Below are 20,117 nucleotides of genomic sequence, written 5' to 3'. Positions count from 1 at the left end.
TTAGCCCAATGACAAGTGATTGCATTGTTATAGCCGCTGAAATAATAGATTTTAATCTTTAAGTAATGTCAGCAGCATTACCTAGAGGGAATAATCCACCGCTGTAAAACATTTTGGAATTTGGTAGATCCTGGGATCGCACCCATGATCCGTTGTATTCAAAGTTTGTATGGAAATTGTGCAGTAACAGTAACAGACAGTTTGTTGGAGAGTTTTGGTACAAAAACGCTCTAATTTGGGGCTAGCAAAACACTGGGAACACTGGCATCGCGTGTTCATTTACTTCAAAAAAATGATCACCCAGAACGCTTAAAATTATATCAATAGAAAATGAGTTAAAGGAAGCCAGATTAGAAATGATAAAATTGTATATGACTACGGTCCCCCCCCCCCCCTTTCATTAAAGATTCGGATAGGTATAGTGTCAACCCGATATTTTTTTCATCAGTTAGACTATTTTTTACATTGTGATACCACAAGTGGTGAACTTTTTTTTACCAATGACTACCGTCCGATTCTATGTTAAGATAACAAAAAAAGGGAGCTCACTCTTATGCCGAGTCCGAAACACAGTTGATAGAATTCTATCAACAAAGGTAGATTTTTAATGATTTGGTAGATTTTTCAAAATATTCCTCACGTAAGACATACTTCAAAAATTTTCTATTGAAATAAAATTTTCACAAAATTTTTTATAGAAATAAAATTTTGACAAAATTTTCTATAGAAATAACATTTTTACAAACTTTTCTATAGAAATAAAATTTTGATAAAATTTTTTATAGAAATAAAATTTTGACAAAATTTTCTATAGAAATAAAAATGTGCAAAAATTTTTAAAGAAATAACATTTTGACAAAATTTTTTATAGAAATAACATTTTGACAAAATTTTCTATAGAAATAACATTTTGACAAAATTTTTTATAGAAATAAAATTTTGACAAATTTTTTTTATAGAAATAAAAATTTGACAAAAATTTTCTATAGATATAAAAACTTGCAAAAATTTTCTATAAGAATAAAATTTGGACAAAATTTTCTATACAAATAAAATGTTGACAAAATGTTCTATAGAAATAAAATTTTGACAAAATTTTCTATAGAAATAAAATTTTGACAAAATTTTCTATAGAAAAAAATTTTATGTTACATGTTAGCCTGATACCGAAACAGGCAATTGACGTCCAAATGCATTATATCTAATTATACAATTATTATTCGAGCTTTATGGACAGATATAGATTAAGGAACATGGTTAATAGAGCCATTGAAAAGAAAACGCCATAAAGCTCGAATAATAATTGTATAATTAGATATAATGCATTTGGACGTCAATTGCCTGTTTCGGTATCAGGCTAACATGTAATATAATAAGCAACGATGAGCCCGTCGTAAAACTAGGAAAAACACGACTAATGTACGCGTTAGAATTGTTGTTGTATCCTGGAAACCAGTTTCTGTTAATTGTCATATGTTGTAGTTGACTGTAGAAACAATAAGCATTGTTCGACTGTTCACCACTTAGGTGAATTCTAACAAATTAGCTTTCTAAAAATAAATTTCGTATTGTTGCATTACTATGTAACAAAACGAAATAAAAATAAGATTAAGGGACTTGTAAGTTATATGAAAAGATGATGTACAGTGGGAGAAAAGATGATTCAATTTGTAAGAGGAAATTTCCCAAATGTTTTCTCCATAAGGAGTTAGCATAAAGGGCCCAAAATTGAGTTATCTCTCCCAGCCAGATCTATACTAAAGGCTGTGGAAAGGTTCATTCGCCGGAACCGAAACATGTACAGTCCAGGCGTGTATAGATTTGTATCTGGCGTTTTCTTTTCAATGGCTCTATTAACCATGTTCCTTAATCTATATGTGTCCATAAAGCTCGAATAATAATTGTATAATTGGAAAAAAAATTTCTATAGAAATAAAATTTTGATAAAATTTTCTTTACAAATAAAATTTTGACAAAATTTTCTATACAAATAAAATTTTGACAAAATTTTCTATAGAAGTAAAATTTGCACAAAATTTTCTATAGAATAAAATTTTCTATACAAATAAAATTTTGGCAAAATCTTTTATAGAAATAACATTTTGACAAAATGTTTTTTGGAAATAAAAATTTGACAAAAGTTTTCTATAGAATTAAAAATTGCAAAAATTTTCTATAGGAATAAAATTTGCAAAATGTTTCTATAGAAATAAAATTTTAACAAAATTTTCTATACAAAGAGAATTTTCAAAAAATTTTCTATTGAAATAAAATTTTAACAAAATTTTCTAAAGAAATAAAATTTTGACAAAATTTTCTATAAAAATAAAATTTTCACAAAATTTTCTATAGAAATAAAATTTTGAAAAAATTTTTTTATAGAAATAAGATTTTAACAAAATTTTCTATAGAAATAAAATTTTCACAAACTTTTCTATAGAAATAAAATTGTGACAAATTCTTCTACAGAAATAAAATTTTCACAAACTTTTCTATAGAAATAAAATTGTGACAGATTCTTCTACAGAAATAAAATTTTGACAAAATTTTCTATAGAATTAAATTGTTGACAAAATTTTCTATAGAAATAAGATTTTAACAAAATTTTCTATAGAAATAAAATTTTGACAAAATTTTCTATAGAAATAAAATCTTGACAAAATTTTCTATAGAAATAAAATTTTCACAATATTTTCTATAGAAATAAAAATTTGATAAAATTTTCTATAGAAATAAAATGTTGACAAAATTTTCTATAGAAATAAGATTTTAACAAAATTTTCTATAGAAATAAAATTTTGACAAAATTTTCTATAGAAATAAAATTTTCACAAACTTTTCTATAGAAATAAAATTTTGACAAAATTTTCTATAAAAATAAAATTTTCAAAATATTTTCTATAGAAATAAAAATTTGATAAAATTTTCTATAGAAATAAAATTTTCACAAAATTTTCTATAGAAATAAAAATTTGATAAAATTTTTTATAGAAATAAGATTTTAACAAAATTTTCTATAGAAATAAAATTTTCACAAACTTTTCTATAGAAATAAAATTTTGACAAAATCTTCTACAGAAATAAAATTTTGACAAAATTTTCTATAGAAATAAAATTTTGAGAAAATTTTCTATACAAATAAAATGTTTACAAAATATTCTATAGAAATAAAATTTTGACAAAATTTTCTATAGAAATAAAATTTTGACAAAATTTTCTATAGAAATAAAATTTTGATAAAATTTTCTATACAAATAAAATTTTGACAAAATTTTCTATAGAAATAAAAATTTGCAAAAATTTTCTATAGAAGTAAAATTTGCAGAAAATTTTCTATAGAAATAAAAACTTGCACAAAATTTTCTATAGAAATAAAAATTTGCAAAAATTTTCTATAGAAGTAAAATTTTTACAAAATTTTTTATATAAATAAAATTTTGACAACATTTTTTATAAAAATAAAAATTTGACAAAAATATTCTATAGAAATAAAAATTTGCAAAAATTTTCTATAGGAATAAAATGTGGACAAAATTTGCAATAGAAATAAAATACAATACACTACCCCCCTTTAACTTTGTCATTCCGTTTGTAACACATCGTAATATTGGGCCCAGATCCCATAAAGAATATAAATATTTTGAGTTGTGGTGAAATTATGAGTCGATCTATCGATTTCCGTCTGTCCGTCCATCTGTGGTAATCACGATAACTTTCGAAAAAAAAAGGTTCGGACTAGCCGAACTTAGGCAATAACTCAGTTAATTTAAGGTTTATCTCTTTAAATAAAAATATTTTTTTAGTGTAAGAAAAATATGCCCTACTCTAAAGACATACGATTTTAACAGAAGAACGCAAATCTTAAAGTTTCTTCCCTTAAGTTTACAGAAACACATTTGTAGAGCAACGATTATGACATGTCTTATAATAAAAAAATTCTTTATTTTAAATTTTCTTTAGTTTAACCCTTTAACTACCGAAATAAACCAAATGATAAAAACTTTTATTTTTCTTCTGTTTTTACTTGTACTAACAGCATATAGAATCAAAATTGTCGTTTTGGAAACCTACCTCCTCAATTACTTCAAGAGCCATATGAGCTTGTTCTGAAAACTTGATTCTTGAATTGTGAACAAATGGCATTACGAAAATAAACGCTATTTGGCCTATAATATATTTCAAAATGTGAGAAAAAATACAAAAAAAAACGTAAAAATATCAGTAATAGTTTTTGTATAAATGTTATTTTGAAAAAAGTCTATAAAAATGTATTTTAGACCTCATCAATATGGGCAATATTTATAGCTTATTTAGATTAAAGCCTTTACTTTAAAATATCATCGATAAATAAATCGAAACTAAGTGGGAATATAGAATTTGGTGTCTTTTTCGAATTACCTTCTAAATGGACATCGGTAGTGAAAGGGTTAAAGAAAGCTTCCCTGAATATTGTACAAATTACATATTCTAAAATAAAGGTTGCATAATCTTTCAATAATCCTCTATAAAACAAAAATGGTTTCAGAAATTTAGATTAATTGCGAATTTTGTTAATTCATATCAACTATGCTACTATTTGCCATTTACCAATAACACAAATGAATTTATCCAACCAATTTCTACTACATATATGTCATATGTAAGACAATCCTAGTTTACTACTTCCATTTCCTTTGAATTAGACAATTGAGAATAATTTTAATAAATTAGAAATGGTCATGAGTTCTTCTCCAATGTACCACTAAAACAAAAGACGAATTAGTTACTACATATTCATATGACCTTAACAGTATTCAATTCTTATGGTAAATGCGTATGTGTACATTTTATTCTTAATTTTTATTTATTAACTTTATACATTTATGTACATTTAGAATAGAAATTTATGTTGAAATAGAAATTTGTGTTTATTCTTCCGTAAAAAAATAAAAACAAAAAATAAAAACAAAACAAAAAATATATATTATGAAGTCTTGTGAATGCTACATGTATAATTGGTGTATACATATACAGTTGAAATGTCCTTTCCAGATGATTTTTTTTTTTCTCTGGAATTCTGAATACAAAATCATTTTACATGAAGGGTTAATTTTTTTTTTATTATTAGACATATATACATTTGGGTGTAACGAGAAGAATATCGAATATCTGAGTTCTTTTGGCTATGTATGATTATTAACCTCCACTGCAAAAAGCTTGCCTGAATACCAAGATTTTGATATTGGTATTAATTCATAGGTAAAGAAGAATTGCACTAAGGATGTCAAAATTATTTTTAAATTTGAGTTTTGCATAGAGAAACTGGGAAATTTCAAGTTATCCCATCGTAATATATACCCCCCCCCCCCATCTAACTTTGTAATTCTCTTTGCAATACATCGAAATATTGGTCTCAGACCCCAGAAACTATATATTCTGGGTCATAGTGAAATTAGTGAAGTCAATCTAGCGATGGCCGTTCGTCTGTCGGTGAAATCACTCCCACTTCCGAACCTTTGAAAACATTATCCACCTATGGTGTATGATGAACACTTTGTATCAAATACTGTGACTTCGATACTAATCAAAAATCGGTTGCGTCTTGTAAACTAAAGTGCTGAAATTCGTGGAAAATTCCACGTGGAAAATTCTGAAAAATAAAAATTTTTGTATGAACAACTTATTTTACTCATATCTCCTAAACAATGTGTGGAAGAGCAAAACAGGAGCTTAATTCATGAGCAATTAAAAAAATCGAAAATTCATTTAGAACTTGTGTAGAGGATTTCTGCGAGACCATTTCAGCGGAATAAATAACGTAGTGAAAGTGCTTAATTCGTGACCACCCAAAAAAATTGAAAATTCCACGCCAGTTCTGAAAAATTGAAATTTTTGTATGAAAAACTTATTATGCTCATATCTTCTAAACTATGCGTCGAAGAGCTTCGAACAGGAGCTTAATTCATGAACAATTAAAAAAATCTAAAATTCCGATGGAGTTATTTGCGCTCTTTTGTGAAAGCAGAAGAAACATGGATGTACTGATATACGGCGAAGAGCTAGAAAGAGTTAAACCAGTAGTATTCATCCAACAAATATGCTCGATCGAATATGCGATGTCCACCATTTTCTTCATCTCACAAAGCATCATCCACAGTGACTACTGGAAAGGAATGAGACGATCATTCGTTGATGAAGTGAATAAAACCCTGTTCCAAGAAAAATCTTTTTCACAAGGATAACATACCAACTCACACATACTGTATCATCCCGAGCAGTAGTATTCTCCTGATCTAGGCTTCGAAGAACGTTTTTGTACCCTTCACCACTACTGTGGTACAGGGTATAATAAGTTTGTGCATTTGTATGTAACGCCAAGAAGGAAAAGTCTGAGACCCATCGTTTAGTATACCGATCGTCTTAGAATTAAATTCTGAGTCGATTTAGCGATGTCCGTCTGTCTGTCTGTCCGTCCGTCTGTCTGTCTGTCCGTCTGTCTGTCTGTTCATGCATTTTTGTGCGCAAAGTGCAGTTTAAGTCCGATCGTCCTCAAATTTGGCACAGGGTCGTTTTGGGGAACAAAGACGATCGCTATTGATTTTGGAAAAAATCGGTTCAGATTTAGATATTGCTGCCATATATATTTATCTCCGATCTGATTATAATTGGCGTGTTTATCAACGAATGATCTTCAAATTCCGTACATACTAATATTTTATGAGTCTCGAAAAACTTGCCAAATATTATCCAATTCGGTTCAGATGTAGATATAGCTCCCATATATATTTCGTCCGATTTAGACTCATATGACAACAGAGGCCAAGGTTTACTACCGATTTTCGTAAAATTTTGCGCAGAGAGTAGAATTGACATTCTACCAATGCTTGCTAAATTTGATTGAAATCGGTTCAGATTTAGTTATAGCTCCCATATATATCTCTCGTCCGATTTAGACTCATATGGCAACAGAGGCCAAAGTTTAGTACCGATTTTCGTGAAATTTTGCACAGAGAGTAGAATTGACATTCTACCAATGCTTGCTAAATTTGATTGAAATCGGTTCAGATTTAGATATAGCTCACATATATAGCTTTCGCCCGATTTGCATTTATATGGCCTCAAAAGCTAGAATTTTGCCCTGACTTGCTTCAAATTTTGCACGAGGGGTACGTTTAACGGTGTAGTTATGTGTGCCAAATTTGGTTAAAATCGGTTCAGATTTAGATATAGCTCCCATATATATCTTTCGTCCGATTTGGACTTATATTGCCCAGGGCCAGAGTTTTGCCCAGAATTGCCTCAAATTTTGCACAATGAGTACGTTTAATAATATCGGTAAATGTGCCAAATTTGGTTGAAATCGGTTCAGATTTAGATATAGCTCCCATATATATCTTTCGTCCGATTTGCACTTATATGGCTTCAAAAGCCAGAATTTTGCCCTGATTTGATTCAAAATTTGCACAAAGTGTATGTTTAATAATATGATTAACTGTGCCAAATTTGGTTGAAATCGGTTCAGATTTAGATATAGCTCCCATATATACCTTTCGTCCGATTTGCACTTATATGGCCTCAAAAGCCAGAATTTAACCCTGATTTGCTTCAAATTTTGCAAAAGGAGTACGTTTAATAGTATGGTGGACTGTGCCAAATTTGTTTGAACTCGGTTCAGATTTAGATATAGCTCCAATATATATATTTCATCCGATTTGCACAAAAGCCAGAGTTGAAGCCTGATTTGCTTCAAATTTTGTATATATACGCCAGAGTTGAGTAGAATGTTTCATATTTTAGACCCAATTTCAATGGGAGTTTCCTTCAGTTGACTCGATAGTTTCCACAGAGAATATATTTAATATGCTTTTTGGTCTAATTGGTTCAGATTTCGTAGTCATATTTCACACTGTAATACCACACTTTCCACAACCCACAATTGACCACATATAATGCCGAGATTTAACCACTATCCTTGTAAAAGCGCCACTGTAGCAAAAATTTTAAATATTACTTCAATTTTCCTTTATCTCGATAATTCGTAAATATTATTTCGTACAATTGCATTAAAATTGCTCTAGCTTTATATTTCCCATATTATGTAACTGTTAGACGTATTCGTGGAAAATCGGTTCATTGCTTATGAAACTATGAAAGTTTGTCACTTTTTATGAACCATTCAAATGAGCTACATTACAAGGTCGTTGCTATATAATGCCCTATACTTTCTTCGTTTTTTATTTTATTAGTCAAAAGCAAAACATGTCGGAAATAACATTAAATTTGGCTGCTTTTGGAACGAATTATCGCCCACGAAGCCTTCACATGCTCCAACGAAAATGGATCTGTGGTATTTTGGCGCATTCTCGGTGATGAAACGATTTATATTTTGATTTTTTTTAGTGCCAACCTTACTCTCGAAAATGCCCCAGGCGCAAGAGTCCAACGTATTGAAACCCAGAGATTTTGGTGGCCACTGTACGGTAGATATGAAGTGAGGCGGCAACTTTGTAAGCCATTCTGTTTTGGCAAGTAAACCCGATCATTTTGTTTGTTCATTAACATCAATGTGGAACGTCATCTCAAAGGAGAAAACCAAATTTGTTAATTTGGGTCTTGCATTCTTGACACTAGCAAAACAATTGTGAATATATTAGTTTTTACGAGTTAAATATAACTTAATTCCAAATTCCGAATCGACTTCAAGTAGAAATTGGGCTATGCTTTAAGTAAAAAAAAAAAACGTTTTTAAAATAAAGCGTTGAAAAGAACTCCTATTTTTGAACGCTTTATTTTTCTTTGTAGTCAAGGTGGATAAAGACAACAAATTTAAAGACAATTCCATTAATTTTAAAGAATTTTTTCAGAATTGTAAAAACCACTTTGATATTAGCCAAACTAAAATTTCTTTAATTTTAAGATACCCTTTTTTACGACAAATCACTTAATTATAAGGACAAAATGACTTATTGAAAAGTTCATTGCCTTTTGGATAAGGAAAAAAACTTTATATTAGAGAAGTGCTTCTTCTATGCTAAGCAAAAAACTCGTTCATAAATTAAGGACAAGAAATCTTTGACCTCAGGACAACAGTTTTTGCAGTGTGAACCTTCAGTGGATTTAGTCTAAGGTAATTTTTCAATATATGCTTCATCTGTTGCTTCAATTTAAGGATCATTTTTGTACGAGACGCAAATGACGACCAAGCAACAAAAGATTTATTCACTTCAAAATAGCCTATTATAATTTTTGTAGCTAAATATTAAACAATCACATTATCACACTTGAATTTCATCACGAATAACTTGATTTCTAAAAACAGTAGGTAAAAATGCTTTTGTAAGCATATAAACAATAAAATTAACTATCACTGGAACACATCTCTCAGTTGTAAGACGAGCGGTTTAGAAAAGGTAACAACCTGAAGTTGATTGCGGTGCATAGCAGCCACTCTGTACATGGCCTTTAATAAGACCCAAAAAAAATTCCATAACGGTCTGCAATTTTATGTCGCTAGATTTGATTTTTATAGTCTCATCGAGGAATAAATTTGAAATTTGGTATATGATGCCAGTATATGCCCTCTAAAGATTTTTTTTATACCCAGCTCACTCGAATATACAATTTGTGTATAATTCGTCTCCCCGGAAATTATTCTTCATTTGCTTATACTACAAAGACATTGTTGGCAAACTTTTACGTTATATTTCCTCTGCACTGTAATAAAAACAATAAAAGTTTCGAAAAAAAGAAAACAAAATCACAAATATACTCAGAATCCTCAACACAAGAGATACAATTATTTTGTTGGTATTGTATTAATATGTACACACAGCATAATTAAATTTGTCCATCTATGAATGTATCTATGTGTGGGTATCTTTGCATATGTCTTGCCTTGAGCATGATGTCAACTGCATGCAAATTTTTCAGATAACTTGAATGGGGCTACTGAAAATTTATGAAAATTTAGTTTATACAAAAAATTGTATTGCGAATTTAATTTACCATTGTTCAATGCTAATGTAGAAGAGGGAATTTCATACAAGTTAGTTTGCAAACACTACGCACAAAATCGAATTACTACATTTTCTAATTCAATATAGTGGTCATAGTAGTAGTAACGTCAAACGATGGTTAAAAAAACATATAAGGAAAGTCTATATTCGGTCGGAGCCGACGATACCATCTCAAGTCCTTCCCCTTTGTTGGGATCTACCTAATATATATGATTTATTTACATGTGCTTTAACCCTTTCACTACCGATGTCCCCTTAGAAGGACATTCGAAAAAGACACCAAATTCTTTTTTCCCACTTAGTTTTTATTTATTTCTCCATGTTATTTTAAAGTAGAGGCTTTAATCTAAATATGCTATAACTATTGTCCATATTGGTGAGGTCTAAAATACATTTTTATAAACTTCTTTAACAATAAACGAAAAATACGAAAATTTAAGACAATTTTTGTACTGCATGTTTCTAGTAAATTTTCATTTATACAAAAACTATAGCTGATACTTTTACGGGTTCTTTTTTGTAATTTTTCTCACACTTTGAAAGATATATGCCAAATTGCGCTTATTTTCGTAAGGCCATTTGGTCACAATTCAAGAATCAAATTTTCAGAACAAGCTCATATAGCTCTTGAAGTAATTGAGGTAGGTTTTCAAAATGACAAGTTTTGTTCTACATGCTGTTAGTACAAGTAAAAACAGAAGAAAAATAAAAGTTTTTATCATTAGGTTTATTTCGGTAGCGAAAGGGTTAATCTGAACCAATATGAACAATATAAAAAAAAAAGTCGGCTACTTACCTGGGATGTAGCAAAATTTAAATAAAACAAGTAAGTAAAGTCAAAAGTCGGGCGACTATTTTATACCCTTTAACACCGTGTAGACCAAAATTTTCAGTACCATACCAACTCCGTCAAAAATTATTGACAGTTGTGTAAAGCTCTAAATTCGAAGATACATGTATTTATATCTGAAGCGCTTTGGAAAAATTTTTACACTTCTAAAAGTTCTCTACAATTAAAATTTAAATCAGCTAACGCCCTGTGCCGAATTATAAATAGAAATGACTTTTCTATAGACATAAAATTTTGACAAAATTTTCTATAGAAATAAAATTTGGCAAAATTTTCTATAGAAATAAAACTTTGACAAAATTTTCTATATAACTAATATTTTGACAAAATTTTCTATATAAATCAAATTTTGACAAAATTTTCTATAGAAATACAATTTTGATAAAGTTATCTATAGAAATAAAATTTTGACAAAATTTTCTATAGAAATAAAATGTTGACAAAAGTTTCTATAGAAATAAAATGTTGACAAACTTTTCTATAGAAATAAAATTTCGACAAAATTTTCTACAGAAATATAATTTTGACAAAATTTTCTACAGAAATAAAATTTTGACAAAATCTTCTATAGAAATAAAATTTTGACAAAATTTTCTATTGAAATAAAATGTTGACAAAATTTTCTATAGAAATAAAATTTTGATAAAATTTTCTATAGAAATAAAATTTTGACAAAATTTTCTATTGAAATAAAATGCTGACAAAATTTTCTATAGAAATAAAATTTTAACAAAATTGTCTATAGAAATAAAATTTTCACAAAATTTTCTATAGCAATAAAATTTTGACAAAATTTTTTAGAAGTAAAACTTCGACAAAATTTTCTACAGAAATATAATTTTGACAAAATTTTCTAAGGAAATAAAATTTTGCCAAAATTTTCTATAGAAATAAAATTTTGCCAAAATTTTCTATAGAAATAAAATTTCGACAAAATTTTCTACAGAAATATAATTTTGACAAAATTTTATACAGAAATAAAATTTTGACAAAATTTTCTATAGGAATAAAACCTTGACAAAATTTTCTACAGAAATAACATTTTGACAAAATTTTTTATAGAAATAACATTTTGACAATATTTTCTATATAAATAATATTTTGACAAAATTTTCTATAGAAATAAAATTTTGACAAAATTTTCTATAGAAATAAAACTTTGACAAAATTTTCTATTGAAATAAAATTTTGCCAAAATTTTCTATAGAAATAAAATTTTGACAAAATTTTCTATACAAATAAAATTTTGACAAAATTTTCTACAGAAATAACATTTTGACAAAATTTTTTATAGAACTAAAATTTTGACAATATTTTCTATATAAATAATATTTTGACAAAATTTTCTATAGAAATAAAATTTTGACAACATTTTCTATAGAAATAAAACTTTGACAAAATTTTCTATAGAAATAAAATTTTGACAAAATTTGCTATAGAAATAGAATTTTGACAAAATTTTCTATAGAAATAAAATTTTGTCAAAATTTTCTATAGAAATAAAATTTTCACAAAATTTTCTATAGCAATGAAATATTGACTAAATTTTTTATGGAAATAAAATTTGAACAAAATTTTTAGAAATAAAATTAAAAAAAAAATACAGAAATATAATTTTGACAAAATTTTCTACAGAAATAAAATTTTGACAAACTTTTCTATAGAAATAAAATTTTGACAAAATTTTCTATAAAAATAAAATTTTGACAAAATTTTCATAGAAATAAAATTTTGACAAAATTTTCTATAGGAATAAAATTTTGACAAAATTTTCTATAGAAATAGAATTTTGACAAAATTTTCTATAGAAATAAAATTTTGTCAAAATTTTCTATAGAAATAAAATTGTGACAAAATTTGTTATAAAAATAAAATTTTGACAAAATTTTCTATAGGAATAAAAATTTGGCAAAATTTTCTATAGCAATGAAATCCTTTCAACATTTTCTATAGAAATAAAATTTTGAAAAAATGTTCTATATAAATAGAATTTTGAAAACATTTATTTATGTATTAAATGTATTTATTTCTATAGAAAATGACAACATTTTTTATATAAATAAAATTTTGACAAAACTTTCTATAGAAATAAAATTTTGACAAAATTTTCTATAGAAATAAAATTTTGACAAAATTTTCTATAGAAATAGAATTTTGACAAAATTTTGTATAGAAATAAAGTTTTGTCAAAATTTTCTATACAAATAAAATTTTGTCAAAATTTTCTATACAAATAAAATTTTGACAAAATTTTTTATAGAAATAAAATTTTGACAAAATTTTCTATATAAATAAAATTTTGACAAAATTTTCTATAGAAATACAATTTTGACAAAATTTTCTATAGAAATATAATTTTGACAAAATTTTCTATAGAAATATAATTTTTACAAAATTTTCTATAGAAATAAAATGTTATATCTACGAATTTTCGTGCAGATTTTTGGTAAAATTTTGGTAGATTATTTTTGGCATGAAGACACTCTGTATTTACCTCGTCTCCATCTCGGTGTTGCCAACATATGCCCTAACAAATTCTTCTACTTAAAATACGAATACGAATATTTAAAACAAAAGTTTTTAATCTTTCGGTTTTCTAAGCATAGCAGAAAAAAACCAAAACCATTACAATTGGGAAAGAAAATCAAGATTTCAATATTCAACTTCTGTTTAGAAAATGCATTTCAATTGATTTTGATTATTTGAAATTGATTTTAGCTTAAAATTTTCCCCCATACATAGATATTAATAGGTTTTCACATTTTAATTAAACACTAAGACCATTTAATCCCATGCTAAACAAATAATACCAACCAAGAAGACTCTATCTAAGATGTAGCAAAGAAGCTTAATTAAAAACTTCTACCACAATTTCTTGGTGACAGAGTCATCAGAAACCCTTTTTGCTTAATTGAAATAATCCTTGCAAAAAAAAAATTATCTCCACTTCATCTACATTTTAAGCAGAGTTTGTAAAACTTGTAAAAACACAGCCGTTTATTAAAGTTTCAACTCATACATGAACACCTACACAAACACACAATACACACATAACAGATGAAACGATTAAGTCACACAAACACACACACGCACGTGTAAAGGACATACAATGACACGAAAAACTAAAAATTTATGTTGGAAGGAAACTTTTAAAGGAAAATAAATGAAGATGAAGCAGAACAGTGGAAAACACATGTGAAATTAGTAAAACCACAACCGCCAACACCTACAAGAGAATCAGGCATATACACTTACTCCCTACAAAGGATTTATGTGCATGCAGAAAACCAATACCACCACTACAACTATACCTCCACTACTATCATAAAACACTTTTAATGTCATCTCTTACCAATGAACATAAACTTCTCCACTTCCAGTTCCATTGAATACTACCTTGCTATCTCTCATCGGTCTCTCACTCTCTCTCTCGCTGTCTTTAGCCTTTATCCGATAAATGAAAGTCTCACGTTAACAGTTTTTTTTTTTTTGGTGGTGGAAGGGTGTACACTATATCTGTAGCTATGTTCGATAGTTTTTAATAAACTTTTCCTGCCTGTAGAGCTGTGGAGAGGCATTAAACTTTTCTTGGTATTCATTAATGATTTCATTCCGAACAAGTAACACCATTTGGAATTTAAGTGGATGACGATGGTTAAAGGGAAAACTTCGTCTAGGTTTTTTTTCTTTCGTTCTTTTTTGCTTTTATAGAGCACACTATCTGTGAAGCCATTACAAGCAGAATATAGGAAATGATAGTGGAAATGGAATCACTGTACAAATTGTTATGTATTGTTTTCATGGTTTATCTTTCAATAAATTTGCAAAATGTATTGATCTTATAAATGGTGTGGAAATGCACCCAAGGAAAGATTTTTTCTTATATAAAAATATATTGACATATTTTCGCCACAGATATTACGAACAAATACGAGAATTTTTTCAGACTTCTGTTGAAGCCAACTTTATTCCTGAAAAACATAAACTCCCAAACCAAGCTCTTCCAATTTTTATCGAGCCATCAACAATGTATATGGGCTGGACTTGTCCTGAGAGAAGACAAATCAACAAATCAATTCTGATAAATTGATCTTTTTAGTAAAGTAAATAATCAATCTATCGGCCAGGCGGAAATTTTTCATAGTTGATGGTTCCTTTTGCAGCACTATGATAATTTCCGATTTAATTTTGTTTTTCACATACAATTCATGTGGTATTCCGACGTTGAGAATTTTTTTAAGCCAGGCTTTTTTAAAATGGCTTGGGAGCCACCGTGGTGCAATGGTTAGCATGCCCGCCTTGCATACACAAGGTCGTGGGTTCGATTCCTGCTTCGACCGAACACCAAAAAGTTTTTCAGCGGTGGATTATCCCACCTCAGTAATGCTGGTGACATTCCTGAGGGTTTCAAAGCTTCTCTAAGCAGTTTCACTGCAATGTGGAACGCCGTTCGGATTCGGCTATAAAAAGGAGGTCCCTTGTCATTGAGCTTAACATGGAATCGGGCAGCATTCAGTTATAAGAGAGAAATTCACCAATGTGGTATCACAATGGGCTGAATAGTCCAGGTGAGCCTAATATATCGGGCTGCCATCTGACCTAACCTAACCTAAAATGGCTCAAAATAATTTCATGATGAATGTTAACTGAATGTGGCACATATGTATTGCTAGCCATTCGTGGCGGCTATAATTTCTAAACCACTTTGCCGTCACCTATAAGATTTAGGTTAATATATTTTTTTACAAGGTTATACTGAAAAAATTATGTCCTGTTCCGAAAGTTTTGTCTTTACTCTGATGTTAGTATTGGTTCCGAGCCACAGAAGCCGGAGAATTGAAGTAAGGATACATTTACGATACAATTCTCTATTGAATTTAAGTTTTGCGTACTTGATTTTAAGAAACAAATTTTTATTTATTCGTATTTTTATATTTTTTCTTCTTCCTTAAAAACGGTAACTTAACGACAACTTAAATTTCCAAATTCAAACTCGACTTCAAGTAGAAATTATGCTATATTTCAAGTAAAAAATTTTTAAAACATAGTTTTGAAAACTATGTTCTAATTTTGAATGAATTTTTAAAAAGTCAACAAATTTAAAGACGATTTCATTAATTTTGAAGAATTTCTCTGAATTATTAAAGTCATGTTGACCTTAGCTAAACAAAATTTTCTTTCATATTACAATGCAGATTTTTAAGTCGAATCACTTAACTATAGGGACAACACGACATTTTTTGAAAGTTTATCTATTTTTGGATAAGGAAAAAAAGCTTTAAAACCAGAGCCCTCCTTCATTTAAATATACATAAAACGCTTTTTTTTATCGTACCCTGATTTTGACAGTGCTGCGTCCAAAACGTGGACAAAAAAAGCCACAGCATCACTAGAAAAAATCCGAAAATTGAAGGTCATATTTGAACGGAATACACGGTAGAAAACTCGTTAGCTGAACATATCGCGAAATCGGATGCCAACCATATTGAAAAATTGTCTTGGGGATAAAGCCACTGAAGTCCCAAACAGTGCAAGAGCTGAGATGACCGATGGTCGCTCTCCGTTCTTATTCATCAACTATAAGGCCAAAATAAATGCTGAATATCATCGGGAAAATGTCCTAATGACAGCAATGATGCCCTGGGCAGACAAACATTTCATAGGCAGACCATAGACACTCCAAGAGGACACAGCACCATCACAAACATCAAAGTGTCGATCATCTTAAGAAGGCTCTTCACTGACAATGTTCTCAGGGCCAAAAGGTAGACTTACAAATTTTGTGTAATTTCCCACATTTTTAGCTTCTGAATGATAAAATAAAAAGCAAATTTATGGAGCTAAATTTAAATAATTGTATGGTATAATGACAGCCCGTTATTTCAAGCTCACATAGACTCTTACATCAATTTTCAATACCCCAGGGGCGAACTTCTCACTTATGACCGCGCTTTTTGTGCTAGGCTAAGAAGTTTCCGAACTGCCCTCATAGACTATTCAGTCAATTGTGATACCATAGTTGTGAACCTAACAGGTTGGCTGATAAGTCCCCGGCAATGCATATTTTTTTATATAGTACCAACCTTCAAATGATTTGTGTCAAAATTTGACGCCTGTAAGTCAATTAGTTTGTAAGATAGAGCGTCTTTTGTGAAGCAACTTTTGTTATTGTGAAAAAAATGGAAAAAAAGGAATTTCGTGTTTTGATAAAATACTGTTTTCTGAAGGCAAAAATACGGTGGAAACAAAAACTTGGCTCGATAATGAGTTTCCGGGATCTGCCCCAGGGAAATCAACAATAATTGATTGGTATGCAACATTCAAGCGTGGTGAAATGAGCACGGAGGACGGTGAACGCAGTTAACGCCCGAAAGAGGTGGTTACCGACGAAAACATAACAAAAATCCACAAAATGATTTTGAATGACCATAAAATGAAGTTGATCGAGATAGCAGAGGCCTTAAAGATATCAAAGGATTGTGTTGGTCATATCATTCAAGCTCTGTGCAAAATGGGTCCCGCGCGAGCTCACATTTGACCAAAAACAACAACGTCTTGATGATTCTGAGCGGTGTTTGCACCTGCTAACTCGTAATACACCCGAGTTTTTCCGTCAATATGTGACAATGGATGAAACATGAGTCCAATCGACAGTCGGCTGAGTGGACAGTGACCGGTGAACCGTCTCCGAAGCGTGGAAAGACTCAAAAGCCTCTGTTTTTTGGGATGCGCATGGAATAATTTTTATCGATTATCTTGAGAAGGCGTTATTGGAGCATTTGAAGGTCGAAATCGCGGCAAAACGGCCCCATATGAAGAAAAAAAAAAGTGTTGTTCCACCAAGACAACGCACCGTGCCACAATTCATTGAAAACGATGGCAAAAATTCATGAATTGGGCTTCGAATTGCTCCCCCCCCCTGTATTCTCAAGATCTGGCCCCAGCGACTTTTTCTTGTTCCCAGACCTCAAAAGGATGCTCGCAGGGAAAAAATTTGGCTGCAATGAAGAGGTGATCGCCGAAACTGAGGCCTATTTTGAGGCAAAACCGAAGGAGTACTACCAAAATGGTATCAAAAAATTGGAAGGTCGTTATAATCGTTGTATCGCTCTTGAAGGGACTATGTTGAATAACAAAAACTAATTTCGAAAAAAATGTGTTTTTCTTTGTTAGACCGGCCACCCTGTTATCTTATCACTGAGTGCTGCCCGATTCTATGTTTAGCTCAATGACATGGGAAAGTCTTTTTATAGCCGAGTCCGAATGGTGTGCCATATTGCGTTGAAACCACTTAGAGAAGCTTTAAAACACTGATAAATATCACCAGCATTATTGAAGGGATAACCCACCGATGAAAAAATTTTTGGTGTTCCGTCAATACTGGGATTAAACCAAAGACCCTCTCACCGCAAGGGCGGTGATGCTAACCATTGCACCACTGCGGTTCCCGTGTCTAGTTGACTGATTAGTTCCAAAAAATAACTTCATCAAATATTATCATATGTAAAATTGAATGAAGATCGGTCAATTGTGTAAAGATTGAACCAAAGTAGAAAACTTTGTCACATTCGAAGACAATTAAACTATAATTTGAACAAAAAAAAAAAAATAGAAGGATATACAGACAGACGGACATCACTACATTTGTTTCTGAGACGATTGGTATACTAAACTAGGGATTTAAATCGCTACATTCGAATGTTGTTGAACGAACTTACTTCTTACTCTAACGGTACATCAGTCAAACCAGCATATTGGGTGTATAAAATCACGATAGAAATATTTTCCAAAAAGGTATCCAGATATTTCGCTAAATGCTAAATAATACTCCACATGCTTGCCAATATTTGCTCTGGAGTAGGTTGCCATAGAATGGGATATGTTATGGCATTATTATGCCATATGATTTTCTGCTGTCTATGATATTGTTTCATAGAAATAAACAAGCGTTCTAAAAGAGTCCAAACACACACATATACGACATGTGTATATGTATACGCGATATTAGTATGGGTGATAAACAATGCTTACACATCACATAATTCGTTGCCTTTATTTATGCGAGAGAGTATGAAATGACTGAAGGTAAAGTTTTCTTGAATAGAACTTCAAATAGTTTTTGGGGTTAACAACGAACTTTGTTTCTTGTACAGTTCCTTTTGGGAGATTACAACAGGGTGGTGAGTTCAAAATTGCAAAAATATCGCCAAAAACTAGCGCAATACGAAGCTCAATATGGGCGCATTTGTAGTAATATTTACAAATTTCACGTTCTGAACTATTTTATAGAAAAAAACGAATTAAGTAAATCTTTACGCTTCACCTCACCTCATATTTGTATCGCCAGATCAAATAGAAACATTAAAATCAATACCCAAAACATAAAGAATCTTTTATCGGAACGTTAATTGTTTATTTTCAGCATCCGTAGCAGGAACTTCCTGTCATTGAATTTGCAAACAATTAGCAATTCTAACACATAACACAAAATAAACTTAAATAATTACTTAAACGCCTCAGTAAACAAAAAAGAAATATTTTTTTTATTTTTTTTTATTAATTTGTTAAACAATTATTATTAATGTTTTTGTATATTTACTTTTAAATTTTCTATAGAAATAAAATTTTGAAAAAATTTTCCATAGAAATAAAATTTTGACAAAATGTTCTACAGAAATAAAATTTTGTCACGATTTTCTATAGAAATAAAATTTTGACAAAATGTTTCTATAGAAACAAAATTTTGACAAAATTTTCTACAGAAATAAAATTTTGACAAAATGTTTCTATAGAAATAAAATTTTGACAAAATTTTCTACAGAAATAAAATTTAAACAAAAGTGTCTTTAGAAATAACATTTTGACAAAATTTTCTACAGAAATATAATTTTGACAAAATTTTCTATAGAAATAACATTTTAACAAAATTTTCTATAGAAATAACATTTTAACAAAATTTTCTACAGAAATAAAATTTTGACAAAATTTTGAAACAATTCTCTATAGAAATATAATATTGACAAAATTTTCTACAGAAATAAAATTTTGACAAAATTTTCAATGGAAATAAAGTTTTGACAACATTTTCTACAAAATGAAATTTTGGCAAAATTTTCTATAGAAATAAAATTTTGAAAAAAAAAATTCAATAAAAATAAAATGTTTACAAAATTTTCTAAAGAAATAAAATATTTATTTAAAATAAATATTAATCATTGTAACCTAAAAAATTGTTTTACTGTGCACCCTTATATATTTCTCCACGTTGTTAT

At 29.3% G+C, this 20,117-nt stretch overlaps 1 protein-coding gene across 4 annotated transcripts in view; it reads left to right on the top strand.

Annotated features, from left to right (window-relative positions):
* Positions 1-20,117, top strand: part of tutl (immunoglobulin superfamily member turtle) — a 478,391-nt gene that overhangs the window by 132,768 nt on the left and 325,506 nt on the right. The window lies entirely within an intron of this gene.

This window comes from Haematobia irritans, chromosome 2 (genome assembly GCF_050003625.1).
Source record: "Haematobia irritans isolate KBUSLIRL chromosome 2, ASM5000362v1, whole genome shotgun sequence".
NCBI lineage: Eukaryota > Metazoa > Arthropoda > Insecta > Diptera > Muscidae > Haematobia > Haematobia irritans.
Note: the sequence above shows the minus strand (reverse complement) of the source record. Positions and strands in the feature narration are given on the sequence as shown.